Here is a 14598-nt window from a genome sequence, read left to right on the forward strand (position 1 = left end):
TTATCATATTAACAATATATCATAATATTTTTAAAAATTTTACTCTGTTTTATTCGAGTCCATTTTATAAAAAAAAAAATGACAAAGGGCAAGTTTGTTTATGAAAGAATTGAAAATTCTATTGCCTATTTAAAATTATATAATCTATTGTAAAATTGCTCTGTCAAGTATCAAACATTGAGTTGAACAATAAAAAAAGAAAATATGTGAATTTTCTACACCACTTATGCAAAAATATGCATTTGCATATTTTTATATTTTATTAGGTGTAATAAGTCCCAATGTAGCAAACCAAAGATGTATTTTGTAGATGTATTTGATTTTGATTTAATTTCTGTAGGACCATAAATTTGTATTTACTGGTTACCTGAAGTTAACATTCTTTTCACAAGGGTGCTAAAAATAAAACCATCAACTGCATATTCAAAGCAATTAAGATGCACATTTCAGGGAAGAAAACTTCCCAGGAATAAATTGGAAGCAAAAGGTGAAGAATGTTATTATTTCTTGTGTGCATGTGTGAGAACATTTCATTAGATGTCAAAGCTGTAGTGGGACCAAACCACTCTGTAATTGCACATTCCATTTTTAGCTAATAAAACAAAGAGATTGAAGAAAGGGTTTGTATATTTTAAATAAGGCATTTCTCATGTGGGAGTTAATCTTAATGCCATGTCTATATAAAGCATAAATGAGACTGTGGTGTGCAGGACGAGGCCGAGGGCAGTGAGAGAATGACGCGAGGCCGGTGGTGTGATTGATAATGAGCGACACCTGCGTGACGCACCAGTCTTGTGTCTCTCATGGAGGAGCAGAAGCATAAAAGGAGGAGCGACGATCGTGAAGATCGAGAGAGGAACAGGCCTGGACTTATGTTCTGTTTTGTTTTATTATATGTGATAGTAGTCGTCCGTGAGGGGCTGCTGTCTTTTACTTCCGTTTTGTATTTGTTTTATTTTTGGTATTAAAATGTGTGTGAACGTTCGCCGGTTGCCGCCTCCTTCTTCCCACAACATCTAACCTTGTTACAGACAGCTATTCCCAAAGATCGCAAAGATGGAACTCAGCGTCTCAGGGAACATGCCCTTATTTTGCTATTTTAAAGGTTCCTACATTTTTTTTTGGAGGTTGCCTACAACAGGTTTACGTTAAGGTTAAACACTTTGAGTTTCTCATAATATACATTGCACATCACCTCATTTCAAAGAGTCTGAAAACGGTTCTTTCAAAGATTCAGTCTCTCTAAACCCCTCCTTTCCAAGAGTTACTCAGCTCTGAGTGGTCAGATGATCCAGTCTGTGTTGATTGGTCTACACTGTTCTGATTGATCAGATGAACCAGTCTGTTGTGATTGGTCTACTCTGCTCTGATTGGTCAGATGACCCAGTCTGTTGTGATTGGACTACTCTGCTCTGATTGGTCAGATGACCCAGTCTGTTGTGATTGGACTACTGCTTACAGTGTGCTTCGGAAACAAAACATGTATTACCATAACTCAATTTGAGCTCTTCCTGAGCACTTGATACACAGTAATGTGCAGGAAGTGAGACTGGAATTACTGACGACTTTGGGAGACACCAACTCCATTTCTCACGAAATTTGATTTTAAAACTTTGCAGACCTTTTACATTCACAAACAATATATATTATAAAATCATTATGGAAAATCATTATAATCGAAATTGATTTTATTTTGTTCGAATAACTGTCATCTAAAAAAATCTTAGGCTTAGCCAACATTATTTCCTACAAAATGTTCTTTTTTGATAAAAAAAAAAGAGGTCACATTACATTTACACAGGTTAAATGTGTTGCAAAGGCCATTTGTCTTTTAAGACAAACAGTGAAGATTTTAAGAGCCTCCAGAATGCCAGTGAAGTGCTTGAAGATGCACAGCACCACCAAACTGATAATTACTCCGAGCACCCCTGTCTTCTCACATCCCATAATGCAACGGAAATATGCCACTGTCTCTTGCTCCTGCTGTCACCGCTCTCATTGATGGAGGAAGACAAGAGAACAGTGGGATTCTGGGTAAAGAATCTGAAACAGATTATTGTAAGCACAATAGCGATGTAAGGGAAACGTAGACATGTACACAGCTCTAAATATTTGAGACCACATCAACACCAGATTCTTTTTCCATAGAAAACGCAAATTTACCATTTAATTCATGATGTCTACTATAATGGATGGAAGTATTTTCAGTTACATAAGCTAAATTATAACATATAGCGATAGCTCAATAGTGTTTATTAAATATTATTCTATCGAATATAGAGGCTGATATTCTTCAAGTACTTGGTGATTCACTACTAGTGTTGTGGTATTTGATTCAGTAAATCTTTTCACAAGAATGACTGTTGTTTACTTATTCATTACTTTTGTGTCTTTTTGAGTCACTGAATCACTCATTCAGTCAGTGACTCAGTTTAATTAAAAAGATCTGTTCTCAAAAAATATGTTCACCTAAAAGATTTGTTCAAACATGTAACTAGCTATTCCCCATATTGAATGTTGACAAAATGCAATATTTTGATTAATCTCAGTGGAATCTTTTGAACCAACTAAAACGTTCTATACATATGTGTTTACTTATTCATTAGGTAACTTTTTAAGTCATTGAATCCGTCAATGACTTGGCCAGTCAATGATGCACTCATTTAAAAGATCCATTGACTTAAAATATCCATTAATAAAAAAAAAAAGATTTGTTAATTTAAAAGATCTGCTCACTTAAATTATCACTTAACATTTTTTGACCTAAATAGCTATTTAAGGTCGAATAGAGCGTAGGCGCCCGCAACGCCAAGGTCATGGGTTCGATTCCTAGGGAAAGCAAGAACTGATAAGAATGTAAATGTGTACCTTGAAATGCAATGTAAGTCGCTTTGGATAAAAGTGTCTGCCAAATGCATAAATGCAAATGTAAATGTAAATAACAGAAAAAAAAATAGATTTTAAAAGTGAGAAATGTTAAAGGTCATCACTCATGGTGGTTTTGATGACATCACACCCTGACTACTTAGTACACAGAGGGGGATATAGTAAATACTAATAAATTACAAATTTTCATAGTTCTATTCACCCTTTCACTCACATGATTTTATTTTTTAAATAAAAAAAAGTCTATTAAATTAGACAAATGCAAACAGAAGTATTTTGGCTGGTGGTCTTGGGACTTTCGGACACACAGAGCATGCAGAGTTGAGAACGCTGCTATCAGGCCTGCAAGACACATTGTGAGAGTCCTGTAGCTCAGCGACCGTGACTCCCTGAGAGCCTACGATAAACCGACACTCCCACTTAATCAGACGCAGTGTGTGTGTGTGTTTGGGTCCATTTTCTCCTGTAGCATGTATGAGTTTCCACTTTAAAGCTTTAGGTTATTTCCGAGGCTATTATTGTTCCCGAGGGAGTGTGAACACACACTACCAGTACACTCATGTTGTCCGGATCGCTCAATGCCAATTATTGTCTGCCTGTACGGCAACAGAAAAATTGTGACTAGATATCTACACCCCATCTCTCTTTTACTCAGAATAAAATGTGTGTGTGCTGCTCTCGCTTTAAGTGAGAAGAATGTGGCGACAGTAGAGGAAATCACAACCCACACCTCAGTTTTTCACTCCTTTTTTTTTTTTTGCTAGGATCGTGCTAAAGTGAATGTTCATGTCATCGAATGCCTCAGGTCCTCTTCCAGAAGACGTGTGAACCGCTTTGCTGTGTTCTTAACCCTTAACCCTGTGTCCTTCCAAGTTCATGTCAGAGGTGGAATTGTTAAAGTCTCTGGGGTTTTCTTCTAATCTTATCCTTCTCAGTGGAAAATTGGCGAATTTATGGACATTGGTCCAATGTCAAAGACGCTTCTCAATCTCATGTCTTGAAGTCAGACTAGCTTATGGTTTTACATGACAGCCCTTATTGGCCCTAACCAAGTTCACCAAACATGGCCTAGCAGGTCAACCAAGGAGGTCTAATGTCTCCCAGTTCCTTTTTAACTACTGTCCTGAGAAGTCAAAAGCCATCTAAAGTTCTAGACACAACAGTTTGTCATTGGTAGACATCTTTGATATTGACGAAATGCGGCTACATTTTGAATGGAAGTCAATGGAGAAAGCAGAATTTTTTTTTTTTGGTAGCAGAATACTAATCAGTTAAACGTTGACCCCCTTGAGGTCCACCCGCTCGTAGTCCACTTGATCAACGGTAGATCACCTTAGACCTGTTAATAACCTTGAATGACTTTATTAAAATCAATGCAATGTGATGTAAAACAGAATGGTAAATGAGAAAAAAAAATAGAGCAGGATTTAATATTATCCATTGGGAATTGGTTGGATCATAACAGCCTTAAGGCCAAAGTATTAGAGATGCACCGATTACAATTTTCTAGGCCGATTCCGATTTCCGATTTTTCATGAGTTTGGCCTGCCGATACCGATTTTAGCCGATTCCGATTTCATTTTTTCTAACCACTTTACAGCAAACACAAATATTTATTTTCTATCTTTTCTTTAATAGAACATTTTACATGGAACATGGATTTTTTTGAACAAATAAAATAAAATAAAACTATATAAATTATTACTCCTGGTGTGGGAAATTCACACATATCTAAATGCAGTGTTATGGTATGGAAGAACCATTTTCATTTCCATATATTCAACTAAAAAAAAGTGATATATTTACTTACTTACGAAACTAAACGTCAGTATGAAACAGGTAATGGCAATAAAATAATATATTAATAGCAAATAAAAATAAAATAAATATAGCCTTGCAGTATAAAGATGTTTCTCAAAACACACACACAGCCTATTGCAATCACTTATACATCAATGGCAAGTTTTATTTCGAAAACAGTTCTTCTCTCATCTGCCACATGTCCAGCCAGGCTAAACAATCACTTTAATTAAGCGCGAGCAGCGCAGCAAAAATAGACTCTGCGCCGAAACCCCGCTTCACTGCTGCTCACGCGACGCTCCTTCTCGACGCTCACGCGCTGCTCCTGCTCTCGGTTGAATGCACTCATTGATAAACATGCACGCTGGGGAAAAAAAAAAAAAACTCTGCGGTGTGAAGTGGCCATAATTCACGAGGTTTCCAATGTGCGTACTGTGTGCACGTGTGATGCTGATTTTGCGCGATGTTAATCATGCAGCGCCCGAGTGCATTTGACCGAAAAAAAAAAAATCGGCATTTGTCAGACTGACCGGCCGGTCGCCGATCATGGCCGATCACGTGAAAATTGGCCAATTCCGATCACCAGCCGATGAATCGGTGCATCTCTACAAAGTATACTTCGTTTCTATCCGGATGGTGCATGACTTGACTTAAGCGCTTGAAAATAAAGTCCACTAGATAGTGCGCATGGTGCGGATGCGTCTTTCCGCACTCACGGCCAAAGAAGAAATACTATAAAAGACGGAGCAGAACGCAGCAAATGAAGAAAACCAGGGCCTTCAATATGATACGTTGTTGGTATTAGTGTCTAATTTGTTAAAGAATCGTTCATTTGAATCACATTTTTTCAATGGTTCACAGAACTGGTCTAAATGATTCATTGGCTAAACAAATTCATTGATTTACTCTCTTAAGTCAGACTGAAAGACGTGTTGGCGAAAATGATAAAACAATTCACAGAACCCATCACAGAACTGGTTTGATTGATTCATTCATCCAACAAAATTATTGATTCACTCTTAAATTGGACCAAATGAGTTGATCACGAAAAAGAAATAATGATTCACAGAATCAGTCTGAATGATTCACAGAACTGGTCTGACTGATTCATTCACCCATCTAAATGATTGATTCACTCACAAATTTGACTAAATTACTAAATAAATTATAGAATGATTCACACAAAACCAGTCTCACCAAATTAAATGATAGATTCACTCACAAAAAACACTTGCTTCTTGAAACTGATTTAGTCGTGAAATGGACTGACTGATACATTCACAAACCGAATTGAAAAAGTAATTCACGAATCACGAATTTGACTGCACTGTAAAGAGATTGCTGTAAATTTTACAGTAACTTACTGGCAGCTGGATGCCAGTAATTTACTGTAAAATGTTTTACAGTATTATTACTGTATTTTCACTTACAGTATACTGTACCTTTACTGTATTTTCACTTACAGTACTGTACCTTTACTGTATTTCCACTTACAGTATACTGTACCTTTACTGTATTTGGATTTACAGTAATATTACCGTATTGTCATTTACAGTATTAGTATTGAGTTTTTTTTGTTTTGTTTTTACATGTTTACCCCACCCCCAAAAATTACAACAACTCATGAACATTTGTCCTTATAATATTCTTTTTAATCGTTGAACATTTTGTTTTTAGAAGTACAAATTACAAATCTTGACCTCAATAGCTGAAGAAAAAAAAAGGCACAATCACCAAAGTCCATAGAACTTATCTCCTGGGGACCATTTATATCTGTAGCATGGCAATAAGGTACACACACTGAAAACCAAAACAGGCCTTAAAATAATAAAATACAATAAAAGTCAGTTTGTGTTGTTACATTTCAGTAATTTTGCCAGTCAAAGTTGACAAGCCCTCTGATGAGAAACACTGAGGGGTTCAGGCTGATGCTTTTTTGGATCTTTCCAGATTTCCATCTGCTCTGTGCCTTTAGTGTTTGGTGCCATCAGGGTTAATTCTCAGAATAAACCTGCAAGCACAAAGGGGGAAAAAATACATTAATTTTGAGATGGGTATTGTCAGAATTTGCCCTAACTCTCAAACTTGATGCTGCATGTACTTTTATGTTGATAAAAGCAAAACATCTGATTCTGAATGCACCTAGAGGGATGGTACATAATTAACCCATAATCCATTACATTCAAATAATTTAAGCTTCATTCCTTTACAATACATTCCTGTGTAGCTTAAACAGCAGAGAAAGATGCAAGAATGCTGAAACAATGAGTTTGACTTCCAGGGAATGGATAACTTAATATTAGGAACACACCACCTATTTTTTGAAATAGGAGGTTTTCACCGTCTCCCCTATATTTAGATAGATGGGCAAACGCATTTTTGTCTCATTGTCTTAGTCTGGAAGTGCCACCGCTAGCTTAGCTAAGCATAATAAATTGGAACCCTTTGTTGCCGGATAGCATGTTGTGAGTAAAAGCGATTAAAAAAAACTCAATTACTTCTTGTGGCCTGCGTATTCACAACAAGTACAAATAGCAATGCAGATTAAGACTAGGCGATCTCCTAGGCAGAGATTGACTTGGGACGAAGCACAGGTGAAGCACTGCTACTTGGGCACAGATATCACGCAACACCTGAAACCACCCAACTTCCGTCAACATACCGGCGTGAATATTAGCTGGCTATTTTTCCTACAGTAGACACAGTGAATGGCGATAAACATGGCGGTTTTTGTGAGAGACGAAGAGGGTGACTTCTCAGACAGTCAAGATCCAGAACCATACCTCTACGAACCAGAGTTTTCAGAAGAGGAGCTGCATGCTTTGGAAATAGAACGACAGGAGGAGGAGGTTGCGATCGCTAAACAGCCTGAGGACGTGAGGATGAGAGCTGACACGAACTGGTGGTGTGAGTGTGGGGAAATATGCCAGCCTATGCCGACTGAAATAGAGTATCTGTGCTGTGGCGAGTGGGACAAGGTACTGCCATCGATGACCAGGCTCAACGTGTCAGATCAAGATGAGGTACCCGCAGTTGTGTCTCAGCTACCGAGGATTTCTCTGCGTTGATCCATTCTGCAGTCCTCAACTTTTTTGAGAAGTCATCCTCTTCGTCTCTCACAAATCCGCCATATTCATCGCCATTCACTATGTCTACTGTAGGAAAAATAGCTAACTAATATTCACGCCGGTATGTTGACGGAAGTTGGGGGATTTCAGGTGTTGCGTGATATCTCTGCGCCCAAGTAGCAGTGCTTCGCCTGTGCTTCACCGCAATATAGTCCCAAGTCAATATCTGCCTAGGAAATCGCCTAGTCTTAAAGGAACACGCATTTTTGGGACTTTAGCTTATTCACCGTATCCCCCAGAGTTAGATAAGTCCATACATACCTTTTTCATCTCCGTAACTCTGTCTGACGCACCCACCGCTAGCCTAGCTAAGCACAAATACTGGAGGTAAACGGCTCCAGCTAGCATACTGCTCCCAATAAGTGACAAAATAACGCAGCATTTTCCTATTTACATATTGTGATTTGTATAGTCACAGTGTGTGCAAATAACAAGGTCACATGAGACACAGCCATCTTTTAACCATAAAAATACTGGGAACTATATTCTCAGAAGGCGAAGCACTGCTACTTCTGTAGAGTGATTTGCTTGCAGCACCTGAGAAGCCCCGTGGTGAGGAGCTCAGAGTTGCAGTAATCATTCAGCCCAAGTAGCAGTGCTTTGCCTTCTGAGAATATATTTCCCAGTATTTATATGGTTAAAAGATGGCTGTGTCTCATATGACCTTTTTATTTGTACACGCTGTGACTATACAAATCACAACATGTAAATAGGAAAATGTTGGTGTTATTTTATTACTTATTGGGATTAGTATGCTAGCTGAAGCTATTTACATCCAGTCTCTGGGCTAAGCTACTGTAGGCTAGTGGTGGGTGCGTCAGACAGAGTTACAGCACACACGGAGATGAAAAATGTATGTATGGACTTATCTCACTCTGGGGGATACGGTGAATAAGCTAAAGGGGGGGGTCACTTTTACTCAGGACATGCTATTCGGACATGCTATCCGGCGGCGCTGCCAAGCGCGAATAGAGCATAAAATTCTCATCTACCTCATCTAATTGGACGCTTGAACATTTTGAATCCAAAGCGAAATTGACAAGCGTAAAAAGCAAGCGTTTGAAGCGAAATTGACGCGCGTCCGAGGCGAAATCCGCTTTTTGTGGGAGGGGCAAGTGCTAGACGGTTGTCTGTTTGCAAGATGGCTGATGTTGATTGACTTCTAGACGTGCGTAATTGCGTCTTTACATTGACTTAAAGGGGTGGTTCGGAATTTTGGACATCGGGGCTCATTTCCAAGTGAGCCTTAGTGTTATTTATCAGTGGAGACAGTTTTCAAAAAATTTCATCCAGTCGTTCAAGTTGCATAGTTCGCCAGTGCTAGGCTAGCGCGAGTCAACGGTATCTGCTAGCCTGCCATTAAAAACAGTTTTACCCACTCCACAGTACACTAAAAGCAAATAAATTATAACGCCAGACTGTCGATGTAAATGTCTGTTGAGAGAATAATGTTAGAAATCAAACTACTCTTGCATCTCAATGATCTCATTACATTTACAGGAACTAGTTTCTCAGCAGCGGCGGAAGTTTACTTTGCTCCGGTTAGTAGTACTGCGCCGAAAAGTAAACACAGAACAGCTTCTGTAGTGATGAGTGTCAGCGGCAGGTAAATAGTGGACCGGCGTGCTCGGTTGCCTAGGTAACTTAATATCACTCCGCCGCTGCTGTAGACTGTGCTAATAAATACAGGGAACAAAGTATAACTATTGCAATGCGATGAAAGGGTAATTTGATTTCTAACATTATTCTCTCAACCGACATTTACATCGACAGTCTGGCGTTATAATATTTGCTTTTGGTGTACTGTGGAGTGGGTAAAACTGTTTTTAATGGCAGGCTAGCAGATACCGTTGACTCGCGCTAGCCTAGCACCGGCGAACTATGCAACTTGAACGACTAGATGACATTTTTTGAAAACTGTCTCCACTGATAAATAACACTAAGGCTCACTTGGATGTTCTATTCACGTTTGGTGTGAACGCACCATAAGACAATGCATGCACTGAGACAAAAATGCGTTTGCCCACTTATCTCAATATAGGGGAGACAGTGAAAAACGTCTACGGTTACGTATGTAACCCTCGTTCCCTGAGTAGGGAACGGAGACGTTACGTCGGATGACGACGAATGGGGTTTCGCTTAGAAAGCCTATCAACTTCGAGTATTACAAAACGAGCCAATGGCAAAGAAATGCCATGGGTCTGCGGAATTTGCATGGCGTAACTCCGCCCCACCTCGTGGGTATAAAAGGAGGAAGCCGGCAGCAAGCAGATATGTTTCTTCGCTGAGGAGCCAAGACTGAGCTCAGGCGATCCCCGCGGTACAGCGGAAAGTGGCAGGCAGACGTAACGTCTCCGTTCCCTACTCAGGGAACGAGGGTTACATACGTAACCGTAGACGTTCCCTTTCGTTGTCACTCCGAGTTACGTCGGATGACGACGAATGGGGTTACCAGTCTAATCACGCCACCTTCTCAGCTGTCTTCCAGTGCCCTGCGTAAATCGAGATCCCTGTCAGCCTGGACAAAGGACTCCATATAACACAGGAATACCAAGGTACACTGGGAAGCATATCCCAAGCTAGGGGAAGTATGCAATTAATGCCAGCCCGGAGGGGGGGGACTTAGAGAATACACATATGACCCGAAGGAAGCATATGGGAAACACTGGGGTGTCCAGCCGTAGGTGGAATATTTCAACCCCAGGGGTGGCAAGGTGGCTTGCCAAGGGAAAGACACACGCTCAGAGAGGCTTACAGTGGAAATACACATGTGGGGGTCGCTCAGAGGAGGGACCATGCACACGGGAGGCACCTAGCCGACGCACAGGCAATAGACACTGGCGCCGACGTCAGGAGTGCTGGAGGAGCTCAGGGCTTTCGGAGAAGCTCACCTGAGAAAAATATCGCACGTATCCAGTCCGTGGAGTGGAATGGCGAGCAAGCGAAGACACCTGAGCGGGTCCGGTACTAGCTGGTTGAAGCGAGTACACGAGAGGACACAGGCTCCACTCGGAGATTATAGAATCTGGCGAATGTGTTAGGTGTCGCCCAGCCTGCAGCTCTGCAGATGTCTGTTAGCGAGGCGCCATGCGCTAGAGCCCAAGAGGACGCCACACTCCGGGTGGAGTGGGCAGTCACACCAAGGGGGCACGGACGACCTTGCTGCTGGTAAGCCAAGGCAATGGTGTCCACTATCCAGTGAGACAACCTTTGCTTGGAGAGAGCCTTTCCCTTCAGCTTCCCACCATAACAGACAAAGAGCTGGTCTGAGGTCCTGAAACACTGCGTTCTGTCTACATAGGCGCGGAGAGCGCGTACTGGACAGAGCAGTGCCAAGGCTGGGTCTGCCTCCTCCGAGGGCAGCGCTTGCAGGTTCACCACCTGGTCCCGGAAGGGAGTGGTAGGAACCTTGGGCACATATCCAGGCCGGGGTCTCAGGATCACGTGAGAGTAAGCCGGCCCAAATTCCAGGCACGCTTCGTCAACGGAGAATGCGTGCAGGTCCCCAACCCTCTTGATGGAGGCCAGTGCAACCAGGAGCGCTGTCTTCATAGACAGGAACTTAAGCTCAACTGATTGCAGGGGCTCAAAGGGAGCACTCTTCAGGGCAGTTAGAACCACTGAGAGGTCCCAAGAGGGAACGAGAGGAGGACGAGGAGGATTCAGTCTCCTCGCTCCTCTCAGGAACCTGATGATCAGGTCGTGCTTCCCCACCGACTTACCTTCGATGAGGTCATGATGTGCGGCAATGGCGGCAACATAGACCTTCAGGGTGGAGGGAGACAGCCTTCGCTCCAGCCCCTGTTGAAGGAAGGAAAGCAAAACACTGATCGAGCATCTCCGGGGGTCTTCTCGGAGAGAAGAGCACCAGTTGACGAAGAGGTTCCACTTCAACGCATAGACGTGTCTCGTGGACGACGCTCTAGCGGAAGTGATGGTAGCCACCACCGCTGGTGGTAGGGTACTCAAACCTGCCTCGTCCCATCCAGGAGCCACACGTGGAGGTTCCAAAGATCGGGACGAGGGTGCCATAGGGTGCCCCGTCCCTGAGAAAGAAGGTTCTTCCTCAGAGGGATCGGCCAGGGAGGTGCTGTCGCGAGGAGTACTAGTTCGGGGAACCAGGTCCGGTTGGGCCAGTAAGGGGCAACCAGAATGACCTGCTCCTCGTCCTCCCTGACCTTGCGCAAAGTGTGCGCAAGAAGGCTCACTGGGGGAAACGCATACTTGCGGCCCTGCGGCCAGCTGTGCGCCAGAGCATCCGTGCCGAGCGTGCCCTCGGTCAGGGAATAGAACTGGGCGCAATGGGTCGAGTCGTGAGAGGCAAACAGATCTATCTGCGCGTCCCCGAACTGGTCCCAAATCAGCTGAACCGACTGGGGATGGAGTCGCCATTCTCCAGGGAGGGGCTGAAGCCGTGAGAGCTCGTCGGCTGCACAGTTCAGCGCTCCGGGAATGAAGATGGCTCGAAGCGACCTCAGATGCTTCTGACTCCATAGGAGGAGGTGGCGAGCGAGTTGTGACATACGGCGGGAGCGTAGACCACCTTGATGGTTGATGTACGCTACAGAGGCGGTATTGTCTGAGCGGACTAGTACGTGTTGACCCCTGAGCAACGCCCGGAAGCGGTGCAGGGCAAGGCGTACTGCCAACAACTCGAGGCAATTGACATGCCACAGCCGCTGGGGTCCTGTCCAGGAGCCCGCAGCAGCATGTCCATTGCACATGGCGCCCCAGCCCGTGGTGGAGGCATCTGTTGAGACAACAACATGCCGGGAAGCTCGTGCCAGGGGGACACCGGCCCTGAGAAAACCGAGGTTCGCCCACGGGGTGAAGAACTGACGGCAGGTCGGAGTAACTGGTACTCGGAACGTGCCGTGTTGCCATGCCCACCTCGGGACTCGGTCGCGAAGCCAAAGCTGAAGCGGTCTCATATGAAGCAATCCGAGCGGCGTGACCGCGGCTGCAGATGCCATATGCCCCAGGAGCCTCTGAAAAAGTTTCAGTGGAACCGCACTCTTGCCCTCGAATTGTCTTAGGCAAGTCAGCAGTGACTGCGCGCGCTCCTCGTAAGCTGCGCGGACATGGCGACCGAGTCGATGTCCATACCGAGAAAAGAGATCCTCTGCACGGGGCAAAGTTTGCTCTTCTCCCAGTTGACCCGAAGGCCCAGACGGGCTAGGTGCCGAAGCACTAGGTCCCTGTGTTCGCAAACCTGATCTCGAGAGTGAGCTAGGATCAGCCAGTCGTCGATATAACTCAGGATGCGAACCCCTTGTTCTCGAAGGGGAACAAGGGCCGCCTCGACGACCTTCGTGAAGATGCGAGGAGACAGGGCTAGGCCGAAAGGGAGAACCGCGTACTGGTATGCCTGCCCCTCGAAAGCAAACCGGAGGAACGGTCTGTGTCGAGGAAGAATGGAGACATGAAAGTAGGCGTCCTTCAGGTCGATCGCTGCAAACCAATCCTGGGGCCGTAAGCATTCGAAAACGCGTTTGGCGGTGAGCATCTTGAACGGCATCCTGTGAAGGGAGCGGTTCAGCACGCGCAAGTCCAGGATTGGCCGTAACCCACCGGTTTTCCTGGGGACAATGAAGTAGGGGCTGTAGAAGCCGGACCTCATCTCGGCTGGAGGGGCAGTCTCGATTGCACCCTTCGCCAGCAGGGTGGCAATCTCTGCTCTCATGATAGGGGCATTGCCACCGACCAAAGTGGAGCGGACTCCCCTGAAGCGGGGAGGAGACCGTGCGAACTGAATCGCATAGCCGAGCCTGACGGTACGCACGATCCCGTGGGACAGACGGGGAAGCTCTAGCCAGGCTCCCAGGAACTGAACCAACGGGATCATGCGAGCCACAGGCGTCCCCCCGGAGGGGCAGCGAAGCGGAGTAACTGGCCCAGATGTGGACGGCATAGCGGCCCGGAGAGGGGGCACAGTTAGCAACCGCGCCCTGGCAGAGGGGGCCAGGGGAGGACCAGGCTGGTCGTCCCGCGGGGGCCTGCTCTGCCAGGGGTCTGGCGACAGAGGGGGACAGCGGCGAAGCGGTCCGTGGACGGCACGCCCTGTCAACCACCTCCGGGACAGAGGGGGACGAGGAGAGCACGGCTTGTGGGCGGCGCTCTGTGACGTCCGAGAACTCTGTGCTCAGAGACGGGAGAATCAGCTCTTTGGAGAATAAGGATTCTTCCCCGGCCCTCCCCGGGGAAAGGAGTGGTCCTGCTACCAACTCCTGGAAAGAACTGAGTCCCATCTCTAAGGAGCCCAACTCAAGAGCGCCGCTTAACCCGGCGTGTAGCGGGGTGCGGGGCTGGAGAGGACTGTGGCGTCCGACCGCGGCCTCCAGAGCCGACCCGGGTGAACGGGCGGGGTGGGAGCCGCGGGGGGGCGCCCTCGGCAGTGGGCAGACCGAGGGATCTGAGCGGACGGCGGGGCCGTCGGGACAGAATCAACCTCAGTCTGCTCCACCGCCGAGGTGCCCGTCTCACGAGCGCCGCTTAACCCGGCGTGTAGCGGGGGGCGGGGCTGGAGAGGGCTGTGGCGTCCGCCCGCGGCCCCCAGAGACGGCCCGTGAACGGGCGGGGTGGGAGCCGCGGGAGGGCGCCTTCGGCGGTGGGCAGACGAGGGATCTGAGCGGACGGCGGGGCCGTCGGGACAGAATCAACCTCACTCTGCTCATGGGCGGCTGAGAGCTGTTGGGCAAGCCCTCAACCGCACCGCCGAAGAGGCCGACCTGGGATATGGGAATGTCGGACAGACGGGTCCGCGCGACATCCAGCACATCAGACA

At 45.6% G+C, this 14598-nt stretch overlaps 1 protein-coding gene across 9 annotated transcripts in view; it reads right to left on the reverse strand.

Moving 5' to 3' along the window:
• The window catches only part of LOC143735885 (uncharacterized), a 49389-nt gene that overhangs the window by 24601 nt on the left and 10190 nt on the right, over positions 1-14598 (reverse strand). For 7 of the 9 annotated variants that reach the window (XR_013203320.1, XR_013203323.1, XR_013203322.1 and 4 more), the window contains one exon: positions 6317-6697. The exons of the other annotated variants lie outside the window; for them this stretch is intronic. The gene's annotated coding sequence lies outside the window, so the exon portion shown is untranslated. Of the gene's footprint in view, positions 1-6316; positions 6698-14598 lie in introns of those variants that run through there. 9 annotated transcript variants of the gene reach the window in all.

Source organism: Siphateles boraxobius, unplaced genomic scaffold (assembly GCF_051911475.1).
Source record: "Siphateles boraxobius isolate OS27281-9 unplaced genomic scaffold, OSU_SipBor_1 13, whole genome shotgun sequence".
In the NCBI taxonomy this organism is placed as follows: domain Eukaryota; kingdom Metazoa; phylum Chordata; class Actinopteri; order Cypriniformes; family Leuciscidae; genus Siphateles; species Siphateles boraxobius.